The 8,172-nt window shown below is 46.6% G+C and overlaps 1 non-coding gene across 1 annotated transcript; it reads right to left on the bottom strand.

The window, feature by feature from the left end:
* Positions 1–3,655: 3,655 nt before the first annotated feature.
* LOC134899921 (U5 spliceosomal RNA) lies at positions 3,656–3,776 on the bottom strand. Its single transcript, XR_010173464.1, has one exon. It is a non-coding gene; the product is annotated as a U5 spliceosomal RNA (small nuclear RNA).
* Between the last annotated feature and the right edge of the window lie 4,396 nt (positions 3,777–8,172).

Here is an 8,172-nt window from a genome sequence, read left to right as displayed (position 1 = left end):
AGTGTCAACTAAACAGTTGACAGCATAACCGATAGACCTTTATAGTTTGAACCAATCGGTTAAAATGTGTTACCATAAGCTCCTTTGAGCTTAATACAAACCAGGTAAAACGTGTTACCCTAAGCTCCTCTGAGCTTAAAACAACCCAGGTAAAACTGCTCTGGGTGGGCGTCCAGTGCCCCCTATGGATTCAAAGAAAAGGATTTACCTGGTAAGTACCAAAATCCTATTTTCTTTTTCATCCACTAGGGGTCACTGGAGTACTCTTGGGACGTACCAAAGCTTCCCTCGTGGGCGGGAGAGCTGTTTGACACTTGTAACAGTAGGCAGCCAAAGCTAGATGCTGATGCCGCAACCATTCATAACGTGTAAACGTGCACAAACGTGGTGCACTGAAGGCTATGTAGCCGCGTCGTAGACGCTCCACGACCCGCTGGGTCTGACATTCCCACAGAACCTGTGGGATGAGCTATTACTGACGTAGGCGATTGTAACTTAGCCTTAAAGTAAGCCTGACTTGTAGTCATTATTATCCCACTGGATAATGTCTGCTGAGAAACTGGCTAACCCCAGTTGGCAGCATTATAGAGAACAAACAACGTATCCGTATCACGTACTGTAGACGTTCGGAACATATATAAACGCGTAATGCGTGTACCACATTCAGAATTCTAGAATGTGCTGTCAACACAGGAACCACTATTGGTTTATTGATGTGAAGAATAAGAAAGCGGAATTCGTCCGAAGATCTGCTTTGTCATGAGAAAACTCAAATATGGTGGCTTGGAATACAAGGCACCCAAATATGAAAACAAAACCCTTGCCGAAGCTAAGGCTAGAAGAAAAATGTTTTCCCAAGTGAGAAACTTAATCCCCATTTATTGTAAGGGTTCAAAATATGAAAACTGTAAGAAATCTGAACCCAACCTCAAGTCACCTGGCGCTGTAGGTGGGATAAATGGAGGCTGCACTTTGATGACACCTTGTAGAAAGGTGTGTACAGACGCAATAGAGTCAAACGTCTTTGAAAATAAGTTGACCACACAGATACCTGCACCCTCAGTGCAGATAAACGCAGTTTTCCATCCCACCCCGTTTAACAGAATACGGGTAACTTGAAGGATGATGTCGGAAACTTCCGAGCTTTACCACCTATGTAAGCACACCAAATTTTGTAATAATGAGCTGCCTTAAGCGGCTTACTAGCTCGTAACATGGTTGGTATAATACTGTAATGCCCTATTTCTTTTCTTAAGAGGGCGGTCTGAACCCTCACCCCGTCAACCGCAGCTGCGGTACATAGGTAATAGGTACATAGGTAACTATGGGTAAAAGAACGTTCCCTGTTGTAACAGGCTGGACGTATTATGAGCGGGCCAAGATCGTGTGCAAGTATTCCTTGGAGATTCGAGAAGCAAGCTCTCCGAAACCCATGAGATATCACTAGTATGACTGTGACGAACTGTCTTATGATCCGTTTTGGCAACGGAGAGAGCAGCGGAAAATGGTGGAGCCAGATACACGATGCTGAATGACCACACGAATGTGAGAGACTCCACCGCCACTGCCCTTGTGGTCTGTTGTTTTGTACACATACTGTGCTTTTGTAATTGTGGCGAGATGCCATCATGTATACCTGAGGGTAACCCCCTTCTGTGGACTCACATATGAAACACCTCTGGATTTAATGTCCAGTTTTCAGGATCTAAATCCTGACGGGTGAGATCATCTGTCTAACAGATGTCCACTCACGGAATGAACCCCGTTGACATTATCACATAATGGTGTTCTGGGCAATTGAGGATTCGAGTTACCTGCCGCATTGCCATGCGGCTTCTTGGTTCTCCCTGGTTGTTGTGTATGCAACTCCCGTTGCGTTGTCTGACTGTTGGTCAGACTGAAAGCGAAGCATGTAGTGCATTGTAAAATGCACGGAGTTCCAGGACATTTATCGACAGCAATCTGTCGTGATTTCAGAACCTCTGTCGCTGATCTTTTTTAACTACAACTCCTGAACCTCTGAGACTCTCGTCTAGATTATATACACCCTCGCCCCTCTGTGGGAAACGCGAGTGAAGGCCGGCGAACTAAATCGCTTTGAAACACATCATTATTCTTAACAGGCGAATACAGCAATGTACCGCTAGTGTGCGTGTTTTGTACTAATTACTAGATGTACATTTGTTCTTGCTGGTGTAGTAGGTAAATGTCTTCGATTTACCGTATTTATAATCTTACCTAGGAATTGACGTCGTTTAGACGGAATTAGATGCGATTATTTTTGAACTTGATCTGCCACCGCAGTATACATTAGTAGCGCAAGTTAAAGGAACTTTGTTGAGACAGAGTTCTTATGAGCAGATCGTCTAAGTATGGAACGATTGTCACTGGCAGGTCTCTGAGATGAGCCATCATCACCAACATCACTTTGGTAAATACCCGAGGCGTTGACAAGAAGCCAAATGGTAGACCTGAAATGGTTAATGGTTGTGGCGTTTTGCAAACGCTAGAACCTGTGATGACCAAACCGGAATGGGTAAATACGCATTGTGAAGATCAAGTGAAATTATGCAATTTTGTGGCTCCAATATGCAAATACTAACCGCAGAAAATCCATTTTCAAACTGCATTAAGTGACTTGCTGATTGAGACTGCGACGGAGCTGTCTGGTTTTGTTACCCCAAACAGAGGGGAATAAGGACTCTGTTGGTGTACTACTGCCTGGTTATAAAGACAGCTGAAAACTAGCAGAGACTAAATGGCAACCTGCCAAACCGTTCGACAGAGGCAGTCTTAACCTTTAATCTGTAAATAACTGAGACATCCATGAGTTGATGTCTGGAAACCCCGCAAATGTAACGTGTAAAGACGCGCTTCCACATTGGAAAATGGAGATGGCCTAAGAGGTCATCAAGCCACTGGCTTGCTGACTGTAGCGTCTTGTCGTTACAAGGCGTGACTGTTTTGTACCACCGCCTTGAAAAAACTGAAGTCTAAAGGGATTAAACGCCGGCACCAGTATTTCCATTTTGATACTGGATGCGGTAATGGCTGAATATCAAATTTAGGACCAAACAAGCTCTGGCCTTGTCGCGCTTAAACTAGCGACGATGAAAAGTGAGAATCGAAGTAACCGGCGTTAGCAGAAGCTTTACAGATATACTCTGCAGCTTCTTTTAACAGTTTATTGTTTCCATACATAGTCTAGTGACCCAAATGTATCTTGGGTCTTTATAATGTTTGACACAGACGCATTTACCAATGGCGGATCGCGTCATTTTGGAAACGATTAAATAGTGGTTAGAGTCTACTCAGTCTCTGTAAAAACGTAGACATTGACTCACTGGGCCGCACTATCTGAGTGCTGGACTAATGTACCCTTCTCACTCGTAGTTATCGGTGTGAGATTTGACATAGAATCGTGCATTAAATTATAAGACCAGTTAAATAAACACCCTGGTACCCAAAGGGAAATTGGCCCTTTGGAAAGACTGTCCTTCGTTAGTGCTGGTGGAGTAACTTCCGAGACTCCGTTACCGCTCTTTTAATTTGAATTGCCAATGCAATTTTTAGTCTGCGCTAGAGCCTTACTCGCTATGCAGACAGACACCACAATAGTCAACGGACAGACACTTGCACGACTTATTGAAGTTATTATCATATATATATTTTATTGCTGAAAAGCATATTTATATGAAACTCATGGTTGTTTCTCTCAACGGAAATCTGTAGTAAAAAGCGAAAGCTTTATTCGATCTGAAGAGAAACCAGAGTATTCTTTATGTGAAAAGCAATTCACATGGGCATGTGAAACCCGAACCAAATTCCCACTAACACCCCTGCGCCTCTGGTGGCTTAGAGATGTAGGGCAGGAATGTTCCAGAATTACAAACTGGAAAAACAACAGGAAGCATGTTAAAATGGCCCCTTTGCCATGCTGACTGTTAAAATCACCTGAACAAGTTACAATTGTTCAGTGTTAATATAGCCTCTTATACAGTATAATCACAGTATGGGTACAACACATACTCTATGAATAAATATATATATATATATATATATATATATATATATATATATATAGGCTCAATAGCCTATGATAATTACAGACATTAATATATATATGCTCAATAGGCTATTATACAGCATTAATATAGGCTCAATAGCCTATTTGATAATCACAGATATTAATATATAGGCTCAATAGCCTATTATACAGTGATAATCACATACATTAATATAGGCTCAACAGCCTATTATACAGTGATCATCACAGATATTAATATATATAGGCTCAATAGCCTATTATACATGATAATCATTAATATTCTGATATCACAGGACAGGTTATAATACATGTCTGCATTAATTACTGTCACATCTAGCTGCATATATAACTGCTGTTTATATATGTATTTTACATACCCTTTCAGCAGTGAGTCGCCCGATTCCACCGCCCCCCTTCCCCCCTGTAACACTGTGTCTTCTCAGGAACAGCCGGGAAGACTTGCAGGGAGGCTGGCATCTGCGGTGCTGGGCGGTCGGACGGAGCAGCGGCCCGGTTGTCACCCTGTTAACGCTGTTAGTGAGCGTCTGCGGGTGGATGTTGTCGGCCGGACGGAGCGGCTGGGACGGGCGGACGTAGTGCTGCCGTCTGGAGCGAGTCTCAGACGTAGCGGCTGGGCGCTGTGGCGGGCGGTGCGTGGAAGCGGCATTCACTGTGACCCACCTAGCGGGGCGGCAGCCTGCGCTGACCGCCCCGTTCCCCAGCTTACCTTCCTCCTATTCAAGGCTGCGACGGGGCTTCTCTGTGTAAGCTCCGTCCAGCTTTCAAGTCATCTTGTTCCTGGCTGCGACGGGGCTTCTTTCTGTAAGCTCCGTCCAGCTTGTTCCTGGCTGTGACGGGGCTTCTTCTGTAAGCTCCGTCCAGCTCGTCTTTGATAACTTCTTGCTGGCTGTGACGGGGCTTCTTTATGTAAGCTCCGTCCAGCTCTTTGATCATTTCTTCCTGGCTGTGACGGGGCTTCTTTCTGTAAGCTCCGTCCAGCTGTTGCAGGAGACAGTGGGCTGCCTGTGGCTGTGAGGGTGCTCTTTGTGAGGACCGACACGCCATGCGCTGCCTTGCAGCGGCACCATCCCGGACCCATGTTTTTCCAGAAACTGGGAAGGGATGTGCTAAGTGTAAAATAAAAAAAAAAAAAAAAAAAAATCAAAATGAAAAATTAATAAATCTTCCATCCAAGTGTGGGAATCCCACAAGCCGATGTTAGTGCTTTGAGCACAGAAAAAACACTGGGTTCGTACACTGAGGTACTCTAGGGATATGGAGGGGTGGAGAGTTCTAAATTTAAATATTCAGTGCCTTTGTTCTGCTACGCCGCCCATATCCCAAGAGTACTCCAGTGACCCCTAGTGGATGAAAAAGAAACACAAGTCCCCACGACTCAGGATTTATTTTTTTACTAAAGTGCGTATACTGTAAGTCAGAAGTGCACTGCACCTGGTACACTCTAAAATCTGTTAAATATGTGCTTCACTGAAATTCCTAACACCCTTCTCCCTCTAGTGGCCGTGTGTTGTAGGCAACTCCAAATTCCTGGAAGAAGTACCTCTCCACCCACACGATCAGACCTGATAACTGCCAGGGTGAAGGCATGGGCATCCTTCTCTCCCCAAACTGCACCTTTCTTGTCATCCCATCTGAGCCCTCCCTCATCTTCTCCACCTTTGAGGTACACCCTATCTGCCTCTTCTACCCCATTCACCTCCATGTAGCAGTGATCTACAGCTCCCCTGGCCGCTGTTCACCTTTCCTTCACAACTTCGCTGCTTGGCTTCCCCACTTTCTCTCCTCCGACCTCCCCTCTATCATCCTCGGTGACTTTAACATCCCTATTGACATCGCTAATGCAGCTTCCACTAATAATCTTGCCCTTTCTACCTTCTTTGGACTTTCTCAATGGACCTCCACCCCTACTCACAATCTCGGCCTCGCCCTTAACTTCACCCACCGATGTGATCAATCTAATTTCTCAAACTCTTCCTGCCCTCTCTCTGACCACCATCTGCTTTCTTTCACCCTCTCATCTTCCCCTCTCCTCTCCATGCACAGACCCACCACCACCAGATGCAATCTTGGGTCTCTCAACCCCGCTATCCTGTCCTCCCTCGAGACATTCCTCTCTCCACTATGACCTGTCCTAACCAGGCAGCCTCCTTCTATAACGCTTCCCTTACCGCTGCTCTCGACTCTGTGGCCCCCTTCTCCTCTGTCCCCCTCTGTCGCCCCAAATCCCAACCCTGGCACACTAAACTAACACGATTCCTACAAAAATGTTCACGCTCCACAGAACACTTCTGGAAAATCTCACTCTCTGGCGGACTTCCTCCATTTCAAGTTTATCCTGTCTTCCTACAACTCTGCTTTTTCTCTCACAAAGCAATCCTTTTTCCAAGTACTCATCTCTTCTCAGTCTTTCAACACTCTCCTTCGCCCCTTCCTCCCCCCTCACTGCCACTGACGTTGCTTCCTTCTTCATCTCCAAAATTGAGGATATCGGACATGGCATCTCCTCCCATCGCCCCTCTGCTGCCCCATCATTTCTCCCCTCCATCTATCCCACCCTGTCCTGCTTCCACATCCCACCCCAGACAAGGAAGTACACTCCCTCATCTTATCCTCCACCCTCAACCTGCCCCATGGACCCCCTCCCCTCCTCTACGCTCCCTCTCCCCCACTGCCTGCTCCCAACTTGCTCACCTCTTTAACCTATCGCTCTCTACCGGCATCTTTCCCTCACCATTCAAACATGCTCTGGTCTCACCTATTCTCAAAAAAACCAACCTCGACACTTCATCATTCACTAGCTACTCTTCTCTCATTTGCCTCCAAACTACCTGAATGACTGGTCTACAGCCATCTCACAATATCTGACAACTCCATCCTTGATCCACTCCACTCCACTCCACCGAGACTGCCCTGGTGAAAGTCACCAATGACCTGCTTTTGGCCAAATCCAGGGGCCACTTCTCTCTGCTCATCCTTCTGAACTTATCTGCTGCCTTTGACACCGTAGATCATCCTCTCCTGCTCCGCACACTCCAAAACATTGGCCTATCACCATCCTTGACTGGTTTACCTCTTACCTCACTAACCGCTCCTTCTCTGTTTGCCTCCGGTACCACCTCACACCCTTCCTGTTGGTGTCCCTCAGGGTTCTGTCCTAGGCCCCCTTCTGTTCTTCCTGTTCTTCCCTGGGTGCGCTCATTAACTCTTTGGCCTTCAATACCACCTCTATGCTGATGAAACACGACTCTACCTCTCCTCTGCTGATCCTGTCCCCCTCTGTCCTCTCTCAAGTTTCCAGCTGCCTCTCCACCATCTCCTCCTGGGTGTCTGAGCGCTCTCTGAAGCTCAACGTGGACAAAACTGAACTCATTATCTTTATCCCAGACAGAGAAACACCCCCTACCATCATCTCCCCTGTTCCCCAACTCCGCTGACTGGGCGTCACTCTTGACTCCTCCCTCTCCTTTGCGCTGCCAAGCTCTGGCGCAATCAGGCCAATTCTCTCCCAGAGTACAACTAAACTTATCATCCACTCACTGGTCATCTCACGACTCGACTACTTTAATGTTCTCCTCACTGGCCTCACTTGCTCCCATCTCACTCACCTCCAATCTGTCAACTCCGCAGCTAGGCTTAGCTTCATCTCCCGCCGCTCCACATCTGCCACTCCCCTTCGACAAAATCTACAGTGGCTCCCATTCCCCTAAAGAATCCTCTTAAAAATCCTCACCCTCACACACAAAACCATCTAATTCCACTGCTCCCTACATCTCCAACCTCCTCTCCCCTTCATACTCCCTCCCGCCAACTACAGTCGGCCAATGACCGTCGCCTCTCCTCTGCCCCGGTCACTGCTTCCCATGCACAAATTCAAGATTTTGCCTATGCTGCACCCCTTCAGTGGAATGTGCTTCCCCGCTCCATTAGACTCTCCCCGACCTTGCAAAGCTTCAAACGGGCACTGAAAACTCACCTTTTCACTAAAGCGCACCCTTCTGTGGCATAACCTAGTCCTGAGACTGCTCCTCCATCCCTCTGCCTCATGCCTTGTACATCTCTGCTTTGCTTACATACTGCTAACAGGGTACCTCCCGCTTGCTTGC

This window comes from Pseudophryne corroboree, chromosome 3, assembly GCF_028390025.1.
Source record: "Pseudophryne corroboree isolate aPseCor3 chromosome 3, aPseCor3.hap2, whole genome shotgun sequence".
Classification (NCBI taxonomy): domain Eukaryota; kingdom Metazoa; phylum Chordata; class Amphibia; order Anura; family Myobatrachidae; genus Pseudophryne; species Pseudophryne corroboree.
This window is presented reverse-complemented; position numbering and strand designations above follow the sequence as displayed.